Source organism: Dama dama, chromosome 4 (genome assembly GCF_033118175.1).
Source record: "Dama dama isolate Ldn47 chromosome 4, ASM3311817v1, whole genome shotgun sequence".
NCBI lineage: Eukaryota > Metazoa > Chordata > Mammalia > Artiodactyla > Cervidae > Dama > Dama dama.
The window spans coordinates 66,020,410-66,041,690 of record NC_083684.1 but is presented as its reverse complement, the minus strand read 5'-3'; the positions used below and the strand labels follow the sequence as shown (position 1 = coordinate 66,041,690).

The 21,281-nt window shown below is 43.6% G+C and overlaps 1 pseudogene; it reads left to right on the top strand.

Moving 5' to 3' along the window:
• Positions 1–16,818: 16,818 nt before the first annotated feature.
• Positions 16,819–18,156, top strand: LOC133055181 (endogenous retrovirus group K member 7 Gag polyprotein-like; annotated as a pseudogene).
• The last annotated feature ends 3,125 nt before the right edge of the window (positions 18,157–21,281 follow it).

The window sequence follows — 21,281 nt, the reverse complement described above, 5'->3', positions numbered from 1 at the left end:
TGACGAACTTAGAAACCATCGGAGAATTCATACTAGAGAGAAACATTAGAAATGTGACAGTTGTGAGAAACATTATAGTGCAAAAGTCGTGAATGTGACAACGCCTTTAGTCAGCGTTCAGGCCTTTAATTCAGAGAGTTCATACTGTATAGAAAAATACAAGTGAAATGAATGTGGCAGAGTTTCTAGTGCATGTTCAGCATGAACTGCCCATTAGGCAGTTCATACAGGAGAGAAACCTCATACATGTTATTTACGTGGCAAACTCTTCAATCACAAGGAATGACATTGCAGATCATCTGAGAATCCATACTGCAGTGAAAAGTTACACATGTAGAGAATGCAGTAAAATACATCAACTTTTTGACCCTCAGAGAATTCAAAGTTAGGCAAACTACACAGATGTGCTAGGTTTGCGAAAGCTTTGATGCTGTGTTCAGGCCTACCTCACCAGCAGTTAAGTTTTTTTTTTTTTTTTTTTTTTTTACAATATTGTGATGTTCTTTGCAGTACATCAACATGAATAGGCGTACATATGTCCCTTCCCTCCTGAACCCACCTCTCTCTACACCGTATCCCTCCAGACTGTCCCAGAGCACTGGCTCATGTATCAAACTCTCACTGGCTCTTTTACATATGGTAATATATATGTTTCAGTGCTAATCTCTTAAATCCTGCCTTCCTATTTCTTTTGTTTTTTTTCAATAGTTTAGTATTACTTTTTCTACCCACATGTTATGACCCATTTCTAAGGTTTAATTACATTTCTTTCCTGCCTTACCCTAATACATAACTCTGTGGGTTCTTTTGAGACTTGTAACATTAAAATGCATGTAGACAATGACAGGGAACATAGTAGGTGCCTTGTAAATGTAAAGAAAGACAGTTCCTTTAGGACTTGAGTTCAGTCAGATAATACACAGAAATATTTATAAATAGTGCCAAGTTGATAATTTGGGGGGAAATAAATTCTAGTGTCTTGTTAAGACTTTATATTTGACAGTGTGCTTTGTTGTCTGTTTCTGAAAGATCTGTTTGTTGTGGACAACAAAGACATGAGAGAAAATATATTACAATTTTTCAACAAGAAGTAAATTGCCTAATCACTGTCAAGTGATCATATAGCAATTTGACATTCCATGACATTCAAGTATTGGCTTAAGTATTACATATTATGATGTAAACAAGTTTTTCTCATATAAGTTTTTGAAGCTTTGTCATCATAAGCATGGAACAGAAACTTTTATGAAGAAGAATGCATTTCTCATTAAAAGTTTTTTTCTCTCTTTAATAAACTTTAAAATTTGTCTTTGGCTCTGCTGAGTCTTCATTGTGCTGGCTTCTTTGCCTTTTTGCAGCAATCGGGCTGTGAATTCTCCACGTAACCTTGGCTGGGGTATGATTGGAGACTGGCGTTTTGAAGGTTCTTTTGGTCGGTCCAGAGGACTCAGTGTCTGTCTGTTCTATGGGCTGAGCTGAGCCTCTCTTTGCTGCACGTGGGCTTTCTCTAGCTGCAGCAGCAGAAGCGACTTCCTGGTTACTTGTGTGCAGGCTTCTCAGTGCTGGGGCTGCTGCGGTTGCAGAGCACAGGCTTTGGGGCACAGGCTCAGTACTTGTGTTGCTCGGGCTTAGTTGCTGCGAGGCACGTGGCATCCTCCCACACTAGGGATCAAACCCGGGTCCTGTGCATTGGCAGGTAGATTATTTAGCACTGCACCACCAGGGAGGTTCTACTCGGTGTCTTTTAACTGGGCGCTATGCATGTTAATACACTGCCAAACAAAACTGGGGTCATCAACCAATAACTGGGAGACCTGAAAACCAGGAGAGACTCCCCCAAACTTATCTGGCCTTGCTGAAGACGTGGATGGACCCAAGAGACCCTTCCTGAACTCCCAAGGCCAGACTGTCCAAAGCACAGCATGGTGCCTGCTTTTCTCAATCCTGCATTCCCCTCAGGGTGCACTTTCGCTGGGCCACTGCAGTGACTAATAAGCTTGGTACTTGACGAAGGGGAACGTCAAGACATGTTTCTCCTTAGAAGTGTTAGTATGAAGTAGCCCTTTCTAAGAGTTGTGTGTTTCATATTCTAGCTTATCATCACTACACAAAGTCAGTTCTTGTTTACTTAAACTGCTTAGATTAATTCTAATTGCAGGAATATTCCTGGGTTCAGCTAGCACCCCACATCCAGCCCCACCCCAGCAGCAGCCCACATCAACCCACACCCAACCTCAACCTGGCCACCACACCAGGTTTCAGTTCCCAGGCCTCTGAATCACTTCAGCCTCATCAGCAGGACTCCAAGTACAGTTTGGTTCAGTTGCTCAGTCATGTCCGACTCTTTGTGACCCCATGGACTGCAGCACGCTAGGACTCCCTGTCCATCACCTACTCCCAGAGTTTACTCAAACTCATTGTGTCCGTGATGCCATCCAACGATTTCATCCTCTGTCGTCGGACATGCAGGACTCCAAACGTTATGCCGAAAGATTCTTTCCATTGTGATTATCCCACAGAATTTTAAAGTTTTATTAAAAGTGTTTACAGTAACTTAAATTAATGAGCAATCAATGATGCAACACATGACGTGAGAGACCAAGTACTACTTAACCCTGACAAGACACCTCTGGAACCAAAGGGAGGAAGAAGCAGGTAGGTGTTTGCTCAGCCTGGCCCCGCCCTTCACAAGTCACTCAGTGCTTGAGCTTGACTTCGGAGACAAAGAAACGCCACTGCAATGAGAAGCCTGGGCACTGCAGACTCACCTCCATGCAGTGCAGCCACAAGTAGAGAGAGCTGGTCACAGCAACGAAGGCCCAGCATAAACCAAAGATGCTGTGAAAAGGAAATCGCATATTAACAAACTTACTGAAATACATTTGATTCATTTTTAATGTCCCAAAGATGCCAAAATACACATGAATAGGAGAAGGGAATGGCCACCCACTCCAGTTTTCTTGCCTGGAGAATCCCAGGGACAGAAGAGCCTGGCAGGCTACAGTCCATGGGGTTCCAAAGAGTCTGACATGACGGAGTCAACTCAACAACAACCTCCTCACATAGCAGAGTGAGTGCTGAAAAACAACCCTAAATCTCTAATTTTCCTCCTACAGATTCTTAAGTGATGTCCAGGTGCTTTTGAAATAACATCCTCAGTTTATAGGCCTTGCAGAAATCAGCCTCTACCTGGCATCACCCCATCTTCTTTCCCTATGTTGCAGTCACACTGGCTGGTTTTCTCTTCAGTAAATATCTTCCTGCCTCAGAGCTGGCACTCAGGCTGTTCTCTCTGCTTACATGGAATTTTTTTCAGGCAAGAATAGTTCCGTGGGTGGCATTTCCTCCTCCAAGGGATCTTCCCCAGCTAGGGTTTGAAGCTCCCTATCCTACATCTCCTGCATTGGCAGGCTATTCCTTTACTACCAAGTCACCTACGTAACCCTGTCTGTTCTTTACCATTTACTTATGTATAAGTATGCATAAAGTGTGTACAATATGCTATATTTGCTCCTCAATTATGAGACAGCAGTGTGTTTACTACCAAGTAGAATGAGTTCAGAAGTCATGGTGCAAGAATACACTTTTCTTTGAGAACTGACATGAGTTTTGAAGAAATGAATATGTTCTGACTGTATCTTTGAAGCTAGGCTACCCTGAAATTAATTTGGATTACATGTGATTGCTCTTTCATATTTAAAGAGTTCTATTTGATTTGCATTTGAAATATTTTTAAGATTATGATTGGGAAAATGCATAATTCTGTTCAGCATGAATATGCCGTTTGGTATAATACCATGTATTCAGCATGAAACAATTTATTTATGAATTTTAATTGATAGACTGCATATGGTTTTTATATTTGTAGATGTGTCTCAAATATGCATGATCAAGAAATTACAGGCAAAAGGAAACAGTGGTAAAGAAGAAATTTTTCAAAGAGTGGTGTTTGGAAGAGCTGAAAGCCATGAAATTGAAGATTTTTTCTTCAGAAAGATACAGGAAAATATGCATGATTTTGAGTGTCTGTGGACAGATGATGAAACAAATGACAGAGGGACCTCTATATCCCATAACAAAAATCTCACCGATAGACAAGATCATGATAGTAGAAGTGATGCAGGAAATAAGCCTGTTGAAAGGCATGGATCAAGCTTTCAAGATCAGTTGCAGATGCTGGAATCTGAAGGGACAGGTTCTGAATGTAGTCAGGTCGCGGCGAATATCAACAGTAGCGCCTCAGGTTTGCCACCTCTGAGAACTCGTAGTGTCCGTAAAGGCAGTTCTCATAAACGTGAGAGTGCTGTTATGCATCCCTCAGAACTGGGACCAGACCAGAAAACACACAAGAAAAAAACTTACAGTTGTAATGAGTGTAAGATGACTTTTCTTCAGGACTCAGAACTCACTAGACCTCAAAGAGTCCGTACAGGAAGAAAAGCATATAAATGTAACATGTGTTGTAAGGCTTTTAGTGATAAATTGACCCTTGTAGTTCATCAGAGAAATCATACTGGAGAGAAACCATATAAATCTTATGTCTGTGGCCACTGCTTCAAACAGCATACACAGCTTCAACATCATCAGCAAGTTCATACTGGAGATAAACCGTATAAATGTGATGTGTGGCAAGGCCTTTAGTGTAAATGCAAGGCTTGTAGTTCATCGGAGAGTTCATACTGGAGAGAAACCATATAAATGTGATATGTGTGGAAAGGCCTTTAGTCGAAATTCAATCCTTGTAATTCATCAGAGAATTCATACTGGAGAGAAACCTTACAAATATGACAATTGGGACAAACATTTTAATGCACAGTCATCCTTAGATTGGCATCAGGTAGTTCATACACGAGGAAAAGTGTAGAAAGGTAATTTATGTGGCAAAGTCTTCAGTTCCAGGTCTTTGCAGTTCATGGAAACATATTGGAGAGAAACCATATAAATAATGAGCTATCTGGCAAGGCCTTTAGTCAGATTGCAAACCTTGCATTTCATCAGAGAATTCATACTGGAGAGAAACCATGTAAATGTGATCTCAGTGGCAAGGCCTTTAAATGCAAACCTTGCAGTTTGTTGGAGAATTCATACTGGAGAGAAACCTTACAAACGTAACCATTCTGACAAACGTTTTACTGCACAGCTAGCCTCACCATCATGCAGTTCATACAGGATAGACAGCATAGAAATGTGATGTATGTGGGCAGTGCTCAAAATGACCATCTAAGAAATCAGATAATTCATAGTGGAGAAAAACGTTACAAAGACAGCAATGATGAGAAACATTTCAGTGCAGATGTAATGAGTGTAGCAAAGCCTTTAGTCAGAGTTCAGGCCTTATAATTAATCAAAGAATTCATACTGTAGAAACCATACCAATGAAAGAAATCTGGTAAAGCTTCTAGTGCATGTTCAGCCTCAACTGACCGTTGGGCAGCTCATACAGGAGGGAAACCACATAAGTGGAATTTATATGACAAACCCTTCAGTCATAAAGTATATCAACTTTTTGACCCTCAGAAAAGTCAAACTAGAGGAAACCACATGAATGTGGTAGGTGGGCAAAGCTTTGGTTCTGTCGTCAGATGTAACTAACCATCACAGAACGAATTCTGAATGGAAATCTTACCCACATAGTGCGTGTGTTGAGTCTTTTGGAAGGTATTCAGTTATTTACAAAACATGAGAAAATTCATACTGGTGAGAATCCATACATTTAGAGCACAGTCTCTCTCTCCAATCTTAACATTAAGATTGGAGGAAATCATGTAAATAGACTGTGTGTGGCCTGGGCTTCAATAACAGGTCTCATCTTTCCCATCAGAGAATTCATAATGCAGAGACACAAATGTCAGAGTGTGGCAAATCCTTCAGGTGGCATTCAGACCTCAAAAGACATCAGGTGATGGACTGGAAAGACCATCCGAATGTAGTCAGTATGTCCAGGCTTTTCTCAGGTGTTTACACCTTAGGCTTCTTGAGAATTATTCACACTGGATCGAAATTATGTCAATGTAATGAGTGTGTCAGGGCTTTTAGGCAGCAATCCTGTCAGGATTCAGTAAAGAAGTCATTCTGGAGAGAAAGCTTACAAATGACATGAGTGTGTAAAATCTTCACTTGGGCTCATATTGCACTAGTCGTCAGATGATCCATACTAGAGAGCACCTTACCAGTGTGCAGAATATGGCAAGACCTTTAGGTACTGCCTTAAACTCAGGATTCACAAAATACTTTATACTTTGGCAGTTTTATACTTCATGCTTTATGGATGTTTTCACAGTTACTGCTCACTCTTTAGGTGTGTAAGAATACATATCCTGGAGTTAAACCACACAAATGTAATATGTGTGGGAAGGATTTTACCAAACATCCAAGTTCGGGAACATTCTGGAGCAATGCTCAAATGCAATGGGAGAGGGAAAATTTTCACCTTGAGTTGAAGTGTTAGACAGGACTCCATAGTGAAGGGGAGTCTTGGAAATGGACGGGCAAGGGTTTCTGGAGGGTTCAGAGTACACTAGACTTCAGAATATATGTCTTTCCAAGAAACCACACAAAAGTAATGTGCACACTGAAGCTTTAACTCAAAGATCAAAACTGTGGAACGTGAGAGGATATATATGGAGAGCAAAGTTGGACAGATAATGAATGTTGTGTAGTCTGCTCCATGAAATATTCACACCGTGGGCATAATGAAGTGATTCATGTGTGTCAGAAACTGTACACTATAAGGAATTTGGAAACATGTTTAAGAAAACAATATTTCCTCAAGATTCCCCCCCTCCCCAAATTCATATTGGAGAGAATCCTTACAATTGTAATGAATTTGGCCATCTTTTGTGACAGTTCTTACAGCAGATCACAGAAGAGATAATTCATTTGAGGAATAAATAAATCTTCAGTTCTCCACTACTAATCTATGCTATTACTGCAGAATAATTAAATATCTTAAAACTTAATCACATGTGTGGAAATGGCCTGTTATCTTCAGTGTGTGTTTAATCACTTGAATTTTCTTGGGAACGTCACATTATTGTTCTTTATTTCCTGAAAGTTTTAAATTCTGATAGCTTTCTTAGAGACTTTCATGATGGTCTCTGCAAAGAAATCAGTAAGATGAAGGGGCTGACTTCATTAGGTGTGGTTCATTTATATCTGTCCTGGTAAAACAGGGACACTGAGATATAATCAGTGGTGTGTGAATTAGGATCAGCGAGGGACAGAGAACCATGTAAAACCGTGACATGACTCAGCATGCTCTTTATGTTCAGGGCGCCCTTCTGTACACAGCTCACCGTGGTTAAAGGGCTGAATGCTCTACCATCTGACCATGCCAAGAGCAGGCTGGACATTGAGGGCCTTGGGGTTTTCATGGGAGGGGGGTTGACAGGTTACTGGGACTGACTGTGTGGGAGAATAGTACCAGGGAAATGGTGGTCCTTTTCTCCCTTAACTAGCAATTGCTGTTGTGTGTAAATGATTAATGGAAACTTATTCTTGGACATTGAAGAGAGCAGTTTTCTTGAGAAATGTCAATCAGAAGAACCAGAAAGAGGATGTGGGTGTATCTGCTTCATCATTACCTGCTGCCATTTACAGTGTGCCTCTGTGTTACTCAGAATGTATCATAAGTCTTGTGCGCTAATAAAGTTTGTATCATTGTTTCCATAACTCAGAATGGATCATGTTTCTTCCAACAACACAGCTTTAATCCACCTCAGTGCTTCGTAGCAGAAACCAGCAATGCCCCAAAGACTCTCAAGGTTGAAAGAATCTCTAACAGTTTCTTTGCATGGTGAAATCAAATAGACAATTTTGGGATTATATACTAACAATACTCACTTGAGTTATTCTCTCCACACTTTGTCCATAGCGGAGCAATTATAGATTCTGGCCCTGTAAAACCTACCCCCCGTTTATATGTGCACTATATGATATTTCCCAATGTTATCTTTTGTGCCCAAATAAAACTAAAAGTATGTGCCTGATTTACCTGAAGTGAAAATAGGAATCATAAATATGCAAAAATTAGGAAATAAAAAACTTTGGAAATAAGGGTAAAAGTGACGTGTCTTTTGGAGCTTGGAACATTCTGAAAAAAAATTTTTTTGTGTGCTTATTTATTGTTGGCTGAATAATTGTGGCTCATGGGTTCAGGAGCTCTACAGCATATGGAATTTCCCAGACCAGGAATTATCAGTCCCTCGTCTACTGCATTGGCAGGCAAATTCCTTACTGCTGAGCCACCGGGGAAGCCCTGGAAATTATTTAGAAGGCACACTATATGATGGGAACTTTTTTTGTTCACTAAACTAGAAATTTCATATATTCACTCCCCAGCATTTTGGTTCTTGTTACTTTGCAGTCACCCACTGGAACAAGATGGCACCAGGTAAAGTCTAAAGACATCAGTAGTCAAACATCAGAACACTGTGAGACTGTTTAACAAAACACTGAATGTTCACTCGTGCTTTGAATTTATTACATTCCTTTTCGTGCTGTACACATATTTTCCATTGTTCTATATGGTGTTGAAGATGTATAAATTACTATTAATCTATTTTACTAGACAGATAAATTGCTATTTACTGTCTATTCCTTATGACAGTTTTATACTAGCATAAGAACATTAGGAATATTAATGTTTGGCAACATTTATTAGGTAATAAATAGAAGTTCAGAGGATATTAAGAGAAAAAACGTTGACACTTGCAGCCTATATCCTGCATTTGGAGACCCCTGACCTTCCAGCCTGTTATCCTCTCAGTATAATTTCCAGGCCCAATCACTTTGGTATTTAATTTTGTTTTCCCAACAATGTTGAGTATTTCTCGGATAATTCAATTCACTTTGTGTTTACTACTTCATATGTGCTAAATCCTCAGTATATCTACTCTTGGAATTTTGTGAAGACTTTCCCCCAGGGTTCTTGGCCAAACTGTTTTAAGGTAACACCACATCTGTCCACATCCGTGTGTACTGTCTGCATGCGGAACGTGGACAATTCACATGCAGCTTTCTTTCTCAGGGCACAGAAAACAACTGACTGCTTTTTCACTTTATTAATGAAGAAAGGCTTATTCTCACCAGCTATTTCTTCACCAGAGCACAGATCGTAAAAGAGGAGATGAGGGGATAATTTAGTTACATCAGTATATTTCATTACTGTCTAATGATACACATAATATCCAGGATACTGTGCAAAGACTTTTTTTTCTGTGACCACCAGACAAATGGCAAAATGGAAAATATTTTTACTAGTGTTGAGGCTGCAGAGCTGGGCCCTGTGCGTCTCCCAGGCACAGAGGCCTTTTTGGGTCCCGTTTCCTATAGACAGGACTGCAACCTCCATGACCTTCTGTGAGTTCCAAAGGGCAGAACAGTTGCTAAGCAAAGAAGGATGCTCACGCTGTGACAATCATGTCCAACTCTTTTGTGACCCAATGGACACAAAATAGGTTGGCATTTCATCTTCCAGGGGACCTTCCCGACCCAGGAATGGAACCCACGTCTCCTGTACTGGCAGGTGGATTCTTTACCACTGCACTGATGAGGAGACCACCTAAGACCGTGCACAAAACTTAATCTTGTCACCAACCCCATCCTTTTAGAACTTTGCAGAGGAAACAAGAATACAAGACTGTTACTGCCTTGATCCTTAGCATATATCCCTAGTGGACAATATAACATCTCCCTATGCACCAGGGAGGGGGCCTAAAGTGTTCCCTTTTAGCCTCGCACATATATAAAGCCACTCTTCATCCTCCATAACTCTGTCTCTGTGTTTGTATTTCAAACATTTCAGTTTGGCATTTGTGCACGGAGAGCCAAGATTTTGGCATCAATATAACCTCTGGGTTCTGGTTCAACCCAGACCTCTGACTTGTTGATTCAGAGGAACATCTTTCAACATGTACTCATGTCTCTAAGATGTGACAGGACCAGACACAACACAGCCCAAAGGAACACGCAGGGCTCCTCACCGACGTTCTAAGGTACATACATCGAGGTTCTCAGGCTTTCCTTGTTGTTTTTATTATTATTGGGTTATATTCTTAAGGTTCCATTTTTAACTATTACATCTGTATTTATCTTCTTTGACTTTTCTTGGAATTATCGCTTATGATGACAGAGTTGAAGCTTACTTCAGATCCTGTAATTATGGACAAGAGCAAAGATGAAAGAATTCTCCCACTTCACTTCCAGGAAAAGGCTTATTGCCAAGAGCCACCCCTCCCCATTATCACTGACTTAAGACCCCACTAGGCCCCCTGTTTCCCCGGGAAAAAACCAGACACACACTCCACAAATTCCCAGTCTATGCCCTATCAGTGATGTGTTGTTGTTACTGTTATTTAGTAGCTCAGCCATGACTGACTCATTGCAGCCTCGTGGGCTGCAGCATGCCAGGCTTCCCTGTCTTTCACCATCTCCTGGAGTTTGCTCAAACTCATGTCCATTGAGTTGGTGATGCCATCTAACCGTCTCGTCCTCTATCATTCCATTCTCCTCCTGCCTTCAATCTTTCCCAGCCTCGAGTTCTTTACCAATGAGTCCGATATTTGCATCATGTGGCCAAAGTATTGGAGCCTCAGTTTCAGCATCAGTCCTTCCAATGAATATTCACGGTTGGTCTCTTTTCGGATTGACTGGTTTGATCTCCTCGCTCTCTAAGGGACTCTCAAGACTGATCTCCAGCACCACAATCCAAAAGCATCGATTTTCCTATGCTCAGCCTTCTTTATGGACGAACTGACATCACTTCTTTAATCACATCCCGAGCTGACTACTGGAAAATCCATAGTTTGCCTATAGGGAGCTTTGTTGGCAACGTGATTCCTTTGCTTCTTAATACACCATGTAGTTCTATCATAACTTTCCTTCCAAGGAGCAGTTGTTTTTTTATTTCCGGGCTGCAGTCCCGTAAACTCCGGGAATTGGTGATGGACAGGGAGGCCTGGAGTGCTGCGATTAATGGGGTCGTAAAGAGTCGGACACGACTGAGTGACTGAAATGAACTGAACTGAACTGACAGTATTGAAGTGCTTCCTCTGCCCGCTGCGCCGCTCCGCCCCGCCCCTCTCGCCGCGCCGCTCCGCCCCGCCCCTCCCCCCGCGCCGAGTCGCCCCGCCCCGCCGCAGAACGTCGCTCCGCTCCGCCCCGCCCCTCTCGCCGCGCCGAGAAGACCCGCCAGGCGCGCAGCGAGGTTCCGCCTCACCTTTCAAAGGCCCTCTGCTGGTCGGGCTTCTCTCCACCACCCACCCTCTGACGGCCTGCCCCCGCCTCCAGCCGTTCAGCTATATGTCTGCGCGTGCGCGCACCGTGACTCACGTGGAAGCCGAGAGCGGCGAGTGGAACTCCCAGCTTAGCGTGAGTTTCTGACTTTGGAGTCGGACCTGCCTCTCGCAGTCTCCTTTTCTTTGTACCCCGGGTCTGAAGGTCGCTACTGACTCTAAATCCCCGCTCCTGCCCCACCACCCCCAGTAAATTCAGACGTCTCCGTAAGCGGCGAAGGGGCGCCTGCCTTTTGCTTTGAAGTCCGCACTGAAGCCGGTTCCAGCTTTTGGAACGCTGAAACGTTGCGTTTCGCACCTTTTTCCGACTTAAAACCTTTCACTGACCTCACTGATTCCTCTACCTTTTCTGTACCACATACAATTCTATTAGGCGAGGTGGTTTATTCGCTCCACGTTCTTCAGCCTCTCCTTCTCGGGCCCTGGAGGCCTCGCCGGCCGGCCCGCTCCCACAGACGCCGCGTTCTCTCCCCGGTCCTGGGGTTCTGGAGAGCCCGCCCCGCTCCTTAGACCCCAGTCCCTCCCAACCCTTTGTCCTTAAGTCTCCGCAGGCCGGTCCTTCTGCCGTTCAGAGTGACTTTTCCCCTGATCCCTGGTGGCGGGAGGTGACCTGAGCCAGCCACGTCACACCCATGGTTCTTCGGCCCCACATACCAGCCGCCGGAATTTGGCTCTTGCGGGACGGCCTTTCTTATTCAGTCTCCTACCGTGCAAATAGTGGGCGGAAGGCGGGATCAGGAGAAGCAGAGACAGCGACTCCTAGAGAAATGGAAAATTGAGAAAAGCATGTGGGACAAGCGATGGCAGTGAAGAGGATTGTGAAGTACTTAGAAGACACAACTTCATTAAAGAGAATGAGGCTTGTAGGGAGCGGGTGGGGAAAGGAGAGAAATTCAGAGAAAAGCAGGATCTCCGGAGAGTTAACGGTGAGCAACATAGGGAGGTGTGGTTGTTCATTCCGACACTTTACGAACTCTGTATCTCCCACAGTTTTCTCAAATCCATGTCCGTTGAGTCCAGGGATGGTATTTCCCCATCTCGTCCTCTGCCGCCCCCTTCTGTAGCCTTCAAGGGAGAGGGGCTGTAAATCAGGGGTCCCAAAGAGGGCGACAGTGGAGCAGCAGTTCACAGAGACAGCCCGGGAAGGCAACACAAGAGTTGGGCCCAGAGCAAGAATATCCTGCTGGGAGAGAAAGGGGACTCCTAGTGATTGGAGGAGCTGAGAAAAAAAAAAAGCGAGCTGAAAGGAAGCATAGCCACTTGGCAGTGCCAGAGAGTTGGGAGGAAGGGAGGGCAGAGATGGAGGAAGAAAGGCAGAAATACAGGGAGATTGAGGCTCACCTGGGAGGTTGGAGCGAAAGCAACTTGAAGGCGAACAGATGGCAGAGAGAGGAGGGATGGGAGGCAGGGAAGAAGTAGAGAGGAGGAAGGACACAGCAGGGGAGCAGAGATGATAGCAGAGAAAGGGAGATGTAGAAAGAAGTAGGGAAACAGATCAACCAAATGAAGTGGAAACAGCTAGTGTGCAGGTGATGGTGGGGACTAGATCCAGAAGAGTGCTGAAGCAGTTGGGTAAGAATTATTAAGTCATCATACATTGATTTTGGGCTTTAAAATCTAATGGAGATCTTGCTACTTTAAATTCTACAAATAAGAATGAGAATTGCAAAACTTCTGTCTGTGAGGCATGTGTATTTTGTAATTATTTATATTAAAAGAGCATGCATCTGAAGAGCCTGTTGAGGTGGGGACTGGGGCAGGGACTTGATTCTCTCAGGTGTGGGTCACCCCCTTCCCTGTTCCTGGTGAGGAGTAGAGGTTATGTGAGAGAAGAAATGGGGCAAGAACTGACTGACTCTTACTACATGATGCCTTTTCAAGGAACTTTAACCATGTTCTTTGTGATGGTTTTACTTTTGGTTTTCTGCTTTCTTTGAATTTATTAGTTTTGTAGCTTGGGATAAAGATTTGTTGGTTCAATAGCGACTTTCTTGTAAAGAATTAATGGAGATTTGTCTCACTTGGGACAACTTGGATGAATGAAGAGAATATTATGGTAAGTGAGTTAAGCAGACAGGGAAAGACTGATATTATATGTCTTTCTATTATATGGAATGTAAAAAAAATGAAACTCACTAGTACCAGAGGGTAGCATGGTGTTCATCTGGGGCTGTAAGGTCGGGAAGATGGGGAGATGTTGGTCAAAAGCTACTGGCTTTGAGTTGTTAAATGAGCGCGTCCTGGGGAGGTATGCGCAGCATGCTGACCATAGTTAATCCTGTTCTGTTACTGCATGCTGGGAATTTGTCAGGAGAGTAGGTCGTCAGTGTTGTCACCACACACAGAACATGGGAATTTGGTGATGGATGTGTCCATTAGTGGTTTGTGATAAATATTTCACAGTGTTCACATGTGTCACATGGTCACAGGGTGTATGGTATCTATACACATACTCCTTTGGTTTGTCGGTTCTCCCCCATCAGACCCGCTCCTCAGGATCTCGTGTGGGGCCTCGCCCCAGGAATGTACACAGAGCCGCACATGATTCCGTCTGGTTCCTGCACTGAGCACCAGGGCTCTTAGCCGCCACTTTTGAGACTGAGATCAGGCCCTGGGGGCAGGGAGGGCACTCTGTTCTGAGTGGGGCTGAACCCGACCTGCTGTGTGACCTGAAGGGGATCTTGGGGTGAGTGGAGGTGCCCCCTGCTGCTGTGTGCATGAGGCCTCGCCAGGAGAGGAGTGTGATCCAAGGAAAGTGTGGGAAAGTCCCGTGTTGGACTGTGTGTGGGAGTTGATTGTCCTGAGTCCCTCCTGAGACAGTGGGCACAGAGGACTGTGTTCCTCCTGGTGAGGGCTTCCCTGGGTGTGTGGTTGGGGCTCAGGAAAGGGATGTGTTGACTCTAAGCTTTAAACAGCATGTTTTCAACTTTCATGATAGAACTGTGAAGACTCATGGACGAAGAAGCGCAGAAGAGGAAAGAACAGGAGTCGGGCCTGGCTGTTTCTCAGGTAAGGTCATATTCTCAGTGGATTCTCAGTCTGTCCTTCCTGAAATGCCCTTCTCTGGACTCGCCAATTGTGTCTGACTCTGGTGTGTCCTGTCTGACTCCTGTACGTGCACACTCATCCGGGGCCTTCCCTCAGGGCCTGTATCTCCACTTAGATCCCGTCTCCCCATGACCTGGTGACCTGGCCCTTGTGAGCAGGCTCCCCTGGACACTGTCTTGGACAGGGCTTCTCACCCATGAGTTGGAGACGTGGTCTCAGTGCTGTTGGGCAGCAGGGACTGTTTAGGGGCCATCTGGATGTGCTGTCTGCTCTCTGTCAACCAGGGTAACCTGTATGTGGACCTCAGGTATTAACATGTACAGTACACGGTTAAATCTGCAAAAGAGGCCAGTGAGTGGAAATCAGTTCTGACTTTTTATAGTACATTTAAAACTAAATGAGCAGCTCTCTGAAAACTTAAGTGTTTGGGGATGGAATGGAGAGTTCAGAAAGAGATGTCAGGGCTAGGGGGTGTTTCGTTACACCATCTAATTTAAACTATAAAATCAAGCTTACTAATTTTTTTTCTTTCTTTTTTGACCACACGATGCAGCTTCCAGGGTCTTAGTTCGCTCAATAGGGATCAAACCTGAAACCCTGCAGTGGAAGTGAGGAATGTTAACCACTGGACCATGAGGCAATTGTCCAAGTTTACTGATCTTGATTCAATATTTTCTTAATGGAATAAAATAATAAATTTTGGATTTTGTTAATAAGTACATACCTAAAATTAAGGATAAAAATCACATTATTATGTTTAAAATATATTTATTTCCTGTACTGTATCTTCATTGCTTCAGTGTCTTTTGCCTCGTTCTGACCAGTGGTGGCCACATTCTAGTTGCAGTGCGCACGCTTCTCATTGCAGTGGCTTCTCTTGTCTTGCAGCATGGGGTCTAGAGCGCGCTGGCTTCAGTAGTTTCACCTCCTGGGTTCTAGAGCTCTGGCTCAGGAATTGATACTCACGGACTTAATTGCCCCTCAGCGTGTGGAATATCAGACCAGGCAACAACCCACATCTCTTGCATTGCCCCGTGGATTCTTTACCACTTACCCGTAGAGAGGCTCACATATTTTTAAATACATGTATTTTATAAAGATGGGAAGAAATGTTCTGTATGTTATTTTCTGCTTGTATTAGTTTTATTTTTTTTTTGAAATAGAATAAGATAATGATGAGGACTCCCCTGGTGATACAGTGGCTGAGTGCGGGAAGCCGGCCTGACTGCTCAGGCTCCTTCTTGGCCCTGAGAGAGATCAAGAGGTCCCTCTCTGTCCCGCCACCCCTGATTTATTAAAGTGCAGGTTGGCCTTTCTTACCTCCCTCAAGGAAATTGCTGCAGCGACCTTTTACCCATTCTCCTGACTCTGATGAGATTGTCAGGCTCCTGTGTCTGGTCTATGTCTAGGTAATCTTTAACTGATTGTAATTCACACTAAGACGCCAGTGCCATGCTCTGCTAGTCTTAAGAGTTGAGATAAAATTCCTGAGCGAAAACTAATGTCTGTAGTTCTGCACGTATGCATGTCTCTGATCTAAATTTAGTGAGTCCTGTTAGCATATATATGTATGTCACCCCTCAATAAAGTTGTCGGAATCAGTCACAAGCTGACTCCGTCCCTCTCAACCCCATCTTTCCGAGTCTTTTGTTTCTCAGGTGCTCTGGTGATTCTGTCCTCGACCTGTTCGTTTGCTGGCAGGTTCCGGCAGGTTCCGGCAGGTGGCGCCCGAACAGGAACGTGAGCAGGTCCCAGCGCACAGCCACCCGAAATACTGAAAGTGATCCCGGGAAAAAACCTCACCTATTCAGGTATCGTTGGAAAACTGTGGGTGGAGAGGGTATAGTTGAGAGTAAAAATTATGGGGCAAGGTAACAGTATGCAGTTCTTTGTTTCTATGTTAAAAACTATGTTGAAAGCTAGAGGAATTTCTGTGTCTAAACAGAAACTAGAAAGATTTCTTGCCTTTGTGGAGGAAACTTGTCCCTGGTTCCCGGAGGAAGGAACTGTTAGCCTTGAAACTTGGGCAAAGGTGGGAGAACAAATTCAAACTGTCTATACCCTCCGTGGACCGGACAAAGTTCCTCTTGATGCTTATTCTCTATGGACTCTAATAAGGGATTGTTTAAACCCAGAACACGAGAGTAGGAAACTTGAAACAGGCTTGAAACTTATAACACCCAAGTGTTCAGGTGCCCCCCAGTGGGTAGCGGAGCACATATATGACTCCCCAATGGTTCCAGGTTCCAGAAAAAATGATAATGAGACTACTGCTCTCGAACAAGACTCAGATTCGGAACTTTCTCCTGATGAGGAGGACAATTTAGAAGAACAGGCTTTTGAGCATAACAAAGAAGGATGGGATGCCTTTATAGTAACTCAACAAAAGAATAAAGACCAAGGCTCCCCTTTTTCTGAACTTAAAGAGATGCTAACATCCGTATCTCAGAGAATGAAACAACTAGACTTATTGCCCATGAGTACAACTAAGCCGTTGCATTCCAAAACGCCATCTGTTGTAGCCGGTTTAGATCCTGACCCGCTGCCGCCGCTCACGCCACCCATCCCGCTCCTTCCCCCTCCTCTCGCAGAAGCGCCTTTGATTCCAACAGCACCTGTATACGTCCCATCTAGCCTAAAAAAGCCAATCCTTTCACACTACAAATGGCTGTGAAAACAGCCCGAGAACGGGGTGAAAATCTTGAGGGATATTCTATGATTTTCCCTGTCTTTCAAGATGCTAATCATCGCAGGTATCATGAGGCCCTGCCTTTTAAACAGCTGAAAGAGCTAAAACAGGCTTGCGCCCAGTATGGGCCTACTGCGCCTTTTACTCTAGCCGTAATTGAAAGTCTTTCATCTTAATACCTGCCTCCTAATGATTGGAAGGGTGTTGCCGTAGCCTGTCTCTGAGGGGATGATTATCTCTTGTGGCGCTCAGAATACGGCGAGGTCTGTGGCATCATTGAAGATCGTAACCGCTGTAATGGGCTGCAGGTTACTTTTGACATGCTAATGGGAGAAGGAGAATTTCGAGACCTTAATGGACAACTGACCTACCCTGAACAAGCTTATCCACAAATTAATGAGGCAGCCTTAAAAGCATGGAAAAGGCTCCCTGCCTCGAATAGAAAGGCTGAGGACTTATCAAAAATTCGACAGGGGCCTGACGAGCCTTATCAGGACTTTGTCGCTCGACTTCTCGAGGCAGTGTCAAAAATTATAGGCTTCTTCATCTGGCACTGTTGTAACTAAACAGATGGCATATGAGAATGCTAATACTGCTTGCCAGGCTGCTTTAAGACCTTATAGGAAAAAGGGAGGTTTGGCGGATTATGTAAAAATTTGTTCTGACATCGGCCCTTCCTATCTTCAGGGATTGTCTATGGCTGCTGCTATCCAGGGAAAAACTATCAAGGAAGTTTTATATCAACAAACTAAGAACAAGGGTAGTGTAAAGAAGGGAGGGCCTCCTGGCAGTTGTTTCTCATGCGGACAATTGGGACACCGCATGGCACAGTGCCCTAAGAAAAACAACGTAGATAGCACCAAAAATCCTAATGTATGCCCTAGATGTAAGAAAGGAAAACACTGGGCTAGAGACTGCAGATCTAAGACAGATGTGGATGGCAAACCTCTTCCGCCGCAGTTGGGAAACTAGGTGAGGGGCCAGCCCCAGGCCCCGAAACAGTGTTATGGGGCGCTTCAGAACGAACTTCAGCCCAACCCAACTGGCCCGATATTAAGAGCCTCCTCCGAGCTACCCCAGGCAGCGCAAGATTGGACTTGTGTGCCGCCGCCTACACAGTACTAACACCTGATATGGGGATGCAAGCCATTCCCACTGGAGTTTTCGGGCCTTTACCAAAAGGAACTGTAGGCTTAATTATTGGCAGAAGTAGTTGGACTATGAAAGGCTTATCGGTATCCCCTGGAGTAATTGATGCAGATTATACGGGAGAACTCAAAATTATGGCCCATGCACCTTTAAATATAATCAGTATTCCCACAAATCAACGAATAGCCCAGTTAGTTCTGTTGCCTCTTCACATGGAGGGGAAAGTTGCCTCTAAAGGAGAGCGCAAAACTGATGGTTTTGGTTCATCTGATATATATTGGGCACAGTCTATTTCTGCTGAACGGCCTAAATTAGACCTTTTTATTGAGAATAAAAAATTTTCAAGAATTTTAGATACTGGTGCAGATGTATCAGTTATAGCTGAGGAGCATTGGCCCCAACATTGGCTCAAACAAAAAGCTTATTCCACCTTGAGGGGAATAGGACAGTCTCAAAGTCCACAACAGAGTAGCCGCATCCTGCATTGGAGGGACTCTGAGGGACATGAAGGAGATTTTCAGCCCTTTATTCTCCCTCATCTCCTGGTCAATTTATGGGGAAGAGATGTTATGCAACAAATGGGAGTTTATATGTTTGCCCCAAATAAAACTGTTTCTAACATGATGTTAAACCAAGGACTACTCCCTCAACAGGGGCTAGGAAAAGATAATCAAGGAATTACTCAACCCATATTGCCCGACTCAAAACCGTTCAGATCTGGACTGGGGTGTTTTTAATGGGGGCTACTGATTCTCCTGTAATCCATGCAGACCCAATCAGTTGGAAAACTGACGAGCCTGTCGGGGTTGATCAGTGGGCCCTGACCAAAGAAAAGATTGCTGCAGCCGAGGAGTTGGTACAGGAGCAATTGCATTTAGGACACATTGAGCCTTCTAATTCACCTTGGAATTCCCCCATATTTGTTATTAAAAAGAAATCTGGCAGATGGAGATTGCTTCAAGATCTTTGAAAAGTTAATGAGACCATGGTGGTTATGGGACCACTCCAGCCCGGTTTGCCCTCACCTGCTGGGATACCACGTGCAACCTATAAAATAATTATAGATTTAAAAGATTGTTTTTACACGATACCTCTGCACCCTAATGACTGTCATCGCTTTGCTTTTAGCATCCCCTCCACAAATTTTAAACAGCCCGCACGAAGATATCATTGGAAAGTTCTTCCGCAGGGTATGGCTAACAGCCCCACACTTTGTCAAAAATTTGTTGATCAGGCGATTGGCCCCATTCGAAAGGCTTATCCTGAAGTTTATTTGGTTCATTATATGGACGACATTTTACTTGCTCATTGTATAGAGGATATTCTTTTGCAAGCGTATGACCTGCTATTGCTTCAATTAACTAAATTTAGATTGCAAATTGCTTCTGAAAAAATACAACGATCCCCGCCATTTTCTTATTTGGGGTTTAGGCTAGAGAGAAAAACCTTTCGAGCGCAGAAACTTCAGATTCAAAAAGATAATCTGAAGACTTTAAATGACTTTCAGAAATTATTAGGGGACATAAGTTGGATCTGTCCCTATCTAAAATTGGCTACTGGAGAACTGAAGCCTCTGTTTGATATTTTAAAAGGATCCACTGACCCTTCTTCCCCTAGAATACTAAACGATGAGGGGCGAGCTGCTCTGGCCTTGGTTGAACGGGTCCTCTCTCAGCATTTTGTTACTTACTGTGATTTTTCTCAACCGTGGGGACTATATGTGTTTCCCTCTAAACATACCCCGACGACAGTGTTATATCAAAATGCTCCCTTACAGTGGATCCATTTACCTGTATCGCCTTCAAAAGTTCTTACTCCTTTTTTTGATTTCATTAGCCTCCTCGTTGCGAAAGGAAGGCGTCTTTCCAGAGAAATGTTGGGAGCCGATCCTGCTTACATTTATGTGCCCTATACCAAAGAACAACAGGAATGGCTTTTCCAGTTTAATGACTCGTGGGCTTTGGCCTTTTCCTCCTTTACAGGTCAAATTATTAATCGTTTACCTTCTGATAAACTTTTGCATTTTGCCAGCCAGCATTCATTTATTTTTCCAAAGAATGTTTCTAATGTTCCTATTCAAGATGCCCTTACGATCTTTACTGACAGATCCTCCAACAGAACCGCTGCCTTTGTGGTTAATGATACCCCTTTTTCCTGACAGACAAACTATACATCGGCTCAAGAAGTAGAGCTTTCAGCCGTTCATAAAGTATGCTCACGATATCCCTCACAGACTTTTAATTTGTTTACTGATAGCAAATACATTGCTCATGCTTTGCAATATATAGAAACTGTTCCCTTTATTTCTACTGTAAATTCTAACATTCAACATTTGTTATGTTCAATTCAGGCTCTGCTGCAACAGCGCACCTTACCCTGCTTCTTTGGACATTTACGTGCCCACACTGGACTTCCTGGACCTTTATCTATGAGAAATCCAATAGCTGATTCTCACACTAGAGTTTTTCTTTCACAGGTGGAAGCAACACAACAATCACATGCGCTACATCACCAAAATAGTAATACTCTTCGTTTGCAATTTCAAATCCCTCGAGAAACTGCACGACAGATTGTTAAATCTTGTTCTGTTTGCCCTAAGTTTCTCCCAGTTCCACACCTTGGCATTAATCCTCGCGGGCTTCTACCGAATCATCTTTGGCAAATAGATGTCACTCATGTCCCTTCCTTTGGTCATTTAAAGTACGTTCATGTATCTAATGACACCTTTTCAAGATATATTGTGGCATCCTTATAGACTGGTAAAGCCGCGGAACATTCTATCTCGCATTGTCTTTATGCTTTTTCCATTTTAGACATGCCAAAGATTATAAAAACTGATAATGGCCCCGGCTATGTTTCCTCTGCCTTCAAAAATTTTTGTTCCTCTTTTTCTATCACCCTAAAAACAGGCATTCCTTATAATCCACAGGGTCAAGACATCGTGGAACGTGCCAATCAAACTTTGAAACTACAGCTTCAAAAAATACAGAGGAGAGAGCTCTACCCCCTTCTACCCAGAAATTACCTTAATCACGCTTTATATATTTTAAATTTTTTAATTTTAGATAAAGAAGGACATTCAGCTGGGCAGAGATTTTGGG